Source organism: Citrus clementina, unplaced genomic scaffold (assembly GCF_000493195.1).
Source record: "Citrus clementina cultivar Clemenules unplaced genomic scaffold, Citrus_clementina_v1.0 scaffold_382, whole genome shotgun sequence".
NCBI lineage: Eukaryota > Viridiplantae > Streptophyta > Magnoliopsida > Sapindales > Rutaceae > Citrus > Citrus x clementina.
This window is the reverse complement of record NW_006262282.1, coordinates 3,168-11,337: the sequence shown is the minus strand read 5'-3', so window position 1 is coordinate 11,337 and position 8,170 is coordinate 3,168. Positions and strand designations below refer to the sequence as shown.

General features: G+C 46.5%; 1 pseudogene; it reads left to right on the top strand.

The window, feature by feature from the left end:
• Positions 1-826: 826 nt before the first annotated feature.
• On the top strand, positions 827-1,588 carry LOC18045746 (annotated as a pseudogene).
• The last annotated feature ends 6,582 nt before the right edge of the window (positions 1,589-8,170 follow it).

The window sequence follows — 8,170 nt, the reverse complement described above, 5'->3', positions numbered from 1 at the left end:
TATATCCATTACAATAGATTTTTTTAAAACACATGAAGACAAACGAGTACATAATTGGGATATCCCGCCAATGTGTACATACAAGTTATGTAAGAAGACGCAGGGTTTCATTGGTTGTCCTAATTAAGAAGACGCAGGGTTGTGCGCCCACATCAAATAATATTTGATATATCTGTAATATTTCAGGCTCAACAACTGAATAAATATTGTGTTAGGATTTACAACCCAAAATGTGTCTTTTTCAATAGGAAAGTTTATGAAACTCACTCACTAGTAATATGTGATATTACTTGTATAAAAAAAAAAAAGAAGTAATATGTGATATTACACATGTTTGAGCTTTACCAACGATACTCTTAGCTTTTTGACTCTTCTAAATTAATAATAATAATCTAAAGCAAAATGTTTCCAAGTTTGATTCAAAGTTGAACCAATCTAGCACCAGAATTGGGCTTAATTAGCCTATTTTAAGAAATATTAGGCAAAATCCTAGACACTTTTTACATTACTTTTTTTTTTGATAAGTTTACATTACTTATTTTCATTGGACAATACCGATTGATTAGTGTAAATGGTTACTTACAATTCGGCTTGTCCATAGTAAACTCCGTATGCACAAGACAAACTTGTTCTTGTGCATGTTGAAAGCCAAGTAAAACAGTTAGCTTCAAAAACTAAGAAATGATAAGAATAATGCCACATCCTTTAAGGAAGTGCCAACGAACAAACGTTGATTGCGACACAAACTTTGGGAATTTCATCTTTTATCCTTTATAAATGCCAACCTTGATACTCAAGGTTTAATTACTATCAACCAAGTAAAAGAAACAAGAACAAAGAAAGTGAATATGTCGAAGGGAGAGGTTGTTCTTTTGGATTGTTGGGCTAGCCCATTTTGCTTGAGAGCAAAGATTGCATTGGCTGAGAAAGGAGTTGAATATGAAGCCAGAGCTGAGAACTTGTTTGGGGGCAAGAGTGACCTGTTGCTCAAATCAAACCCATCTACAAGAAAGTCCCAGTTTTGCTGCACGATGGGAAACCATTGTGTGAATCCACTATTATAGTTAACTACATTGACGAGACTTGGCCTTCGCCACCACTTCTCCCATCCTGTGCTTATGAGAGAGCTAAGGCAAGATTTTATTGACAAGAAGGTCAGTCTATAATTCTCAAGTGTAAATGTTTGTATCTTTCTAAATGTGAACTTAAAAGATGACACCACTTTTTTGGCAGGTATTCGATGCAGTATGCAACATATGGAAAAGCAAGGGCGAGGTCCCAGAGACCGCGAAGAATGAATTTATAGAGATTTTGAAGCAACTTGAGGGCGCTTTAGGGGAGAAGGATTTCTTTGGCGGGGATAGCTTTGGATTCGTTGATGTCATTTCCATTCCACTGACTTGTTGGTTTTACGCGGTTGAGAAATTTGGGGGATTTAAGCTTGAGAATGAGTGCCCCAAATTCTCAGCATGGATGAACAAGTGCATGCAAAGAGATACTGTTGCCAGGATCCTTCTAGACCTAGAAAAGGTCTACGAATTTGTTATCATGTTGAGGAACATGTTTGGAATTGAATAGTGAAAGGTTTATGCTGCTGAAAAGCTTTCATTCTCATATGAAGATAACTTTCAGTTGCTTCTTTGCTTTATTGTTGTCGATGTAATAATAGAAACCAGCAACGTTCGGTTGCTTTGTTTAAATGCTTTCTGAAATATATGCGTGTGTGTGTGCGTAGTATTGTTTTTAAATGATAAAAGAAAAGCAGAAAAAAAATTATATGAAATTGTTCTTGTTGATGCGAGATTCTGGTTACACCTTCCAACGACCAGGATGTCTGCTCGATCAACCTCACCTCGATCAGGATCTCTCCTCGTACGCTTTCTTCTCTAAGTATCCTTGCGTCCACAGAAACAGGTCAGAGCACGCCGGTTGTTTTCCCGGCGTAAACCCTCCGACGCTCAAGTCAGATATGAAGGTTCTGGGAATGCTTGCCACAGATCTTATGGCTTTTCACTAATCTCAGACCTTCGAGTTCTCTCTTTTCTTAGTTCAAATAGCAAAAAATCTAACCCTTTTACCTTTGTTGGCTACCTTTTTATAGGCTTCCTCTGAGTCCCGATCTTCCGCAGTTTACGCCCGTTATTCTCCCCACCCTCGGATGTGGATGCCCCATTGTCGTCATTGTGGGCAAATGGAGATGGACCTCGTGCCTTGATTCTCGGATAGGAAGGCACGTCTTGCCAACTGCCGTTGACCGGGTCTCCTCGCCTCGACCCTTAGCAGGAATGACCTTATGCCTCTAACAGGAATTCGGTCTCGCGAATGGCATATTCGTGGACGAGGAGAATATTCCTGCTCGCAGAACTCCACCACCAAACACCTGCTCATCACGTCTGGTCTCCTCGATGTATTTCCCTCAAACACCGGTCCCCCAGTTTCTGGTGTTGGGTAATGTAATGGATCAGCAGTAGAAACTCAATAGCTCTTGCTCGCGTGGGACTGGAAAAGGCTGCCAAGAGTCGTGTCGCATTTAATTGCAGATGAGGTGAGGTGGCAGAGATCTACCCCTCCATTTGAATTTCAAACTTACGGTTACAAGGTTCTCGGAATACGCGTCATTAAATGCTGGCAGCCCAAGAGTTTGCTTCTCAGTAAGAAAAACCTAAAATCCTCAAACACGAACTCGCCTTTTTCTCTCTTCTTGTCTCTCCGGCGAACGAAACTCGGCATTACAGCTTTCATCGCTGTCTCTCTCTGACCGAGTCCCTGCTTCAGGTATTTCTTCTATTTTCTCGATCTTGGTTAGTTGTAGATAATTTCTTTTCTCTTTACTTGGGTAGTAGTTGCTGGTGGTGTTGTGGTTAGAGCTTAGGGAATGTCGAAAGGCAAAGAGAAGGTCATTGAGGTTGACAACGATGAGTTGGACTTCCTGCCTAGTCTGCTCACCGATCCTGCTTTTGACCCCGGGATCCCCTTAGAGCCCATTAGATCTAGTGTTGGCACTAGCGCTAGGAGGATGTCCCCCCAAACAACCTCCACGAGCGGAAGTAGTGGCGAGGAGGGACCTTCTGGCTCGGAAGACACCCTAAGTGCGGATCAAGGGGGTGATTCTGGTGAGGGATCTTCACCGGGAACCCCGCGACCAGAAGGGGGTACAACAATTGGAGGTAGAGCCTTGTCGCGGGATTATGCTATTGACTACATGACCTGCACGACTACATTCAACGAGCTGGATGACCTCCGACTTAGGTATAGTATTCCTGGTGAAATTCTTTTTAAGGTCCCAGGAAAGAAAGATACGCCTAGCCGGCCTCCTAGGGGGTATGTTACCCTGTTTCTGGAAAGTTTTAAGTCTGGGCTGAGGTGCCCCTTGCAACCCTATTTTGCTCGCATACTCCACGGGCTCAATCTAGCTCCTGGTCAGCTGAACCCCAACGGGTGGAGGGTGCTCTCTAGTCTGTTCATATTGTGGGACAGATGTTGCCAAAGCGAGCCCACAGTTGATGAGGTGAAGCATCTGTACCAGCTGAAAAGTAGCCCCAAAGATGCTGGTTGGTATTACTTCCAATCAAGTACTAAGGCTAGGAAACCCATTACCGACCTCCCCACTGGTGGTGGTGGGAATTGGAAGAAGAAGTTCTTCTTTGCTGGGGTCCCTGGGGTCAATTTGCTCAGGTCGATGGGCAGGATTATCGCGTCCCACCCCGTTTCGTGGTTCCAGGTTACATGCTCGTATTAGATGTCTTGTCTCTCTTCTTGTGTGCACTTTACTGGTTTGTCCCTAACCAAGAGTTTGTTTGTGTTGCAGGTTCTTGGGGTGTTCACTTCCCGCTCAAACCTGACCAGCTTAAACGGGTCGAGGCTGTACTGGCCAATTCCTGCCCGAGCCGAGAACTGCTAACTACGTACAACTTCCTCGAGTCTCGCTTGATACTTCCTGGCCATAAGATGGAAGACGCTGTGATTGGGGCTCTAACCAGGAAACGTTCTCGTCCTCCAGCCACGAAGAGCGACCAGAGTAAGGACGCTCCTGCTGCAAAGCGGGCCAACATCGTGCAGCAGGTCTCTCCCTTGAAGACTTTGCCTCCTTCTCCTGCCAAAGCCGGAGAAATTAGTGGAGCAGCCACTGATCCTGCTTCTTCTTCTCCTCTTGTTGGGCCTCTTTCTCGTCTACCTGACAACCGAGCAGAGCACTTGGCCCCCTATCTCAACGAGCTTTCCAAACTCGTGAGCAAGAAAGACCTCGAGGATTTTAATGGCTGCACCTTAGGCGAGCTGGTGGGAGCCATGCAGTACAGCGCTTTCCATCTCAGCTGCATGACCACCTACTATAAGGCCAAGGTTGGACGCTACGACCGGAAGATGAAGGAGGATATTCAATCGGCGACGACCAGAGCTGACGTTGCCGAGAAGAAAGCAGGGGAGCTGAATGTTGAGAACCTCAAGCTGATGGAGCAAGAATCTCTTGCTCAAGCAAAAGCCATTACCCTCGAGGAGGAGCTGAACAAGGTCAAGGAGGATCTGCGAAGGCAGAAGGCTATGTATGAGGCTCAGCTCGAATCTCTTCGCGATTCCCACCGAGCTGAGGTCGAAAACTTGGAGAAGGAAGCCAACAATCAGTATGACCAGGGACTTCGGCATTCTTATCATTGTATCATGGTCGTCCTCGGAAAGTAGCACCCTGATCTGAAGATGGATGATCTTGCAGCTGGTGTTGCTCAACATATGGATGAGGAGGCGGCCATGGAAGATGCCGAAGGGGTAGAGCCGATCGTGATTGAGGGGGAAAGCTCTCCTCCTCGTGCAGTTCCTGTTGACGCTGGCGAGGCGAGCACCCCTGCCGACGCTGGCGGGGCAAGCACCCCCCCGGACGTAACTGGTGATACCCTCCCGCACCTGAGGAGGTCCAGCCAACTGATGCTACTCGGCTTACTGATCCTCCATCTTCTTGATGTATTTCTTATATTGTAATGAACTATGTTTGTAAAGATTATCTGCTCTGTTAATTATTAACAAATTAATAAAAATGTTTTTGATTACTTTCTTGTGTTGTAATCATGGGTTATTTTTTGTTTGAGAATCTGCTCGTCTTCGTCTGGTTGAGTAGGTTCTGGCATATGGTTTTGCCACGTGCCTTAGGAAATTTTTCAATGCTTGGGATTCTGCTCGCCTTCGCGCGGTCGAGCAGATCCTGGCATGCTTGGCTTCTGTCTCGCCGTAAACTGGCTTTGAGACTTGGTGAGCCTTTGCATGCCTTAGTGACTTCTTCGATGCTTGGGGATTCTGCTCGCCTTCGCGCGGTCGAGCAGATCCTGGCATGCTTGGCTTCTGTCTCGCCATAAACAGGCTTTGAGACTTGGTGAGCCTTTGCATGCCTTAGTGACTTCTTCGATGCTTGGGGATTCTGCTCGCCTTCACGCGGTCGAGCAGATCCTGGCATGCTTGGCTTCTGTCTCGCCATAAACAGGCTTTGAGACTTGGTGAGCCTTTGCATGCCTTAGTGACTTTTCACAGTTTCAAGTGAATGAAGTTCCTCGACGTTCCATTAATTGCAGGATTCAACTTACACGAAATTGTTTGGACATAAAATAAATAACAGCAACTACGAACAGAAAGAATTTGAAAATATTAACGACTCTTACTGGAAATATTTCCTGAGATGTGCTGCGTTCTATAGGCGCTTCACCTCGTGGCCATCCATGCGAACCAGCTTGTAAGCTCCTGATCCAACTAGCTGCTTGACTCTATATGGCCCCTCCCAATTCGGACCGAGCACTCCTTGAGTCAAGTCTTTGGTGTTCTGATTCACTTTCCTTAACACCCAATCTCCGACCTTGAACTGCCGTATGTTCACCTTCTGGTTATAATAACGAGCAACCCTTTGCTGGTAAATGGCAGATCGACCAGCTGCTTGCTCCCTCTTTTCCGTTAGCAGATCAAGATTCAGACACATATGCTCGTTGTTATCTTGCTCATTGAAATGATCTGTTCGGTGCGTGGTCGTTCCTATCTCAGCTGGCACGACCACTTCATGTCCGAAAGCCAGGGCGAACGGTGTCTCCCCAGTTGCTGTTTTGTGGGTTGTTCTGTATGTCCATAGCACACCTGACAGCTCATCAACCCATGCACCATTTTTTGCTCCAGGCCTGGTTTTCAAAAGCCTCTTGATTGTCTTGTTGGCTGCTTCTACTTGTCCATTCGACTGGGGGTGAGCAGGCGAGCAATACTTCAGCTCTATCCCGAGGTTTTGGCAGAAATCCCTAAAGCTGTGATTATCGAACTGCCTGCCATTATCCGTTATCAGGGCATATGGGATCTCGTATCGACATACCAGGTTTCTCCACACAAAGTCTGTTGTTTTCTTCTCTGTGATCCTGCTAAGGGCTTCGACCTCAATCCACTTCGTGAAGTAAACTATAGCAACTATTGCATGCGTTGCTGCTCCTCGTCCCTTTGGCAGCGGGCCGATCAGATCAATCCCCCATTGAGCAAATGGCCAAGGGGAGGCCATAGAGGTGAGCTTATCTGGTGGTTGGTTGGAGAAACTTGTAAAACTCTGGCAGCTTACACAGCTCCTGGTCTTCTCTTGTGCATCCTGGTGCATTGTCGGCCAGAAATATCCCTGCCTTAGAGCCTTGTGGGCCAGGGACCTCCCACCAGAATGATTCCTGCAAATTCCTTCATGTATTTCTCTCATAACGTAATCTGCGTCGTCCTTATCCAAACACCGAAGGAAAGGTAGTGTATACCCTCGCCGATACAGTACCCCGTCAATCATCGTGTATCTCGAGGCCTGGGCTCTAATCTTCCGAGCCCGTAGCTTATCTGGTGGCAATACCCCGTCTCTAAGGTATGAAGTTATCGAGTCCATCTACGTGCATTTTTGTTCTATCTGCAACACCCCCAGATTCTGCTCGATGCTCGGGCTGGACTTCACCTCTAGAGGGATCGACTTTGGCATTTTTGGGTCTGCTACCGCTGTCATCCTGGCCAAAATATCTGCTCGACTATTCTGCTCTCTGGGGATTTGTATCACCTCCACTGCTTCAAATTTCCCCATCATCCGCCTGACTATCTTCAAGTACTGTTCCATCTTCTCCTCTCTTGGTTGAAATTTTTCACTGATATGATTCGCGACCAGCTGGAAATCAGTTCTGATCTTCACCTTATCTGCTTTTACGGCCTTAGCCAACTCCAATCCTGCTATCAAGGCTTCATACTCTGCCTGGTTATTGGTGGCTGCGAATTCTAACTTTACAGCATAAGAGATCTCCTCTCCCTTAGGGCCTTCCAATACAATCCCTGCTCTAGAACCCTGCTCCCCTGATGACCCATCCACAGACATCTGCCATACTTGAGCTTTGCCACTGTCTGTAACTACATCTTGCTGGTCTAAACACACTTCAGGCTCTGTGAATTCTGCTACAAAGTCAGCCGTTGCCTGAGCCTTTATCGTTGCTCGGGGTTTGTAATCTATGTCGAACTCGCTCAGCTCTATAGCCCACTTGACGAGCCGACCAGAAGCATCTGGCTTGTGCAGAGTTTGATGCAATGGCTGGTTTGTTATTACCGAGACTGGGAATGCTTGAAAATATGGCCTCAACTTCCGAGCCGCAACTACAAGGGCAAGTGCCCATTTCTCCAACGGTGGGTATCTGGTCTCAGCGTCGAGCAGGGCCTTGCTGGTGTAGTATATCGGATACTGAACTCCTTCTTCCTCTCTCACCAGAACAGAACTGGCGGCTCGATCCGATACCGCCAAATACAGATATAACTTGTCCCCATCCCTCGGTGTGGACAACAGTGGAGCTTGCTGCAAGTACTGCTTCAAGTTCTGGAAGGCTTCCTCGCATTCTGGTGTCCATTCTGTTTTCTTCCTCCTCCTTATCACTTGAAAGAATGGCTGACACTTATCTGTAGCCTTGGATATGAATCTGCTCAACGCCGCCAACCTCCCCGTGAGGCTCTGCATTTCCTTCAGGTTACGAGGAGACCTCATCTGCACAATCGTCTGGATTTTCTCGGGATTTGCTTCAATCCCTCTATGGCTCACCATGAATCCAAGGAATTTCCCTGACTCGACCCCAAAAGCGCACTTCTCCGGGTTGAGCTTCATCTTATACTTCCTCAAAGCCCGAAGGTCTCCTCGAGGTGTCTGACATGTTCCTTC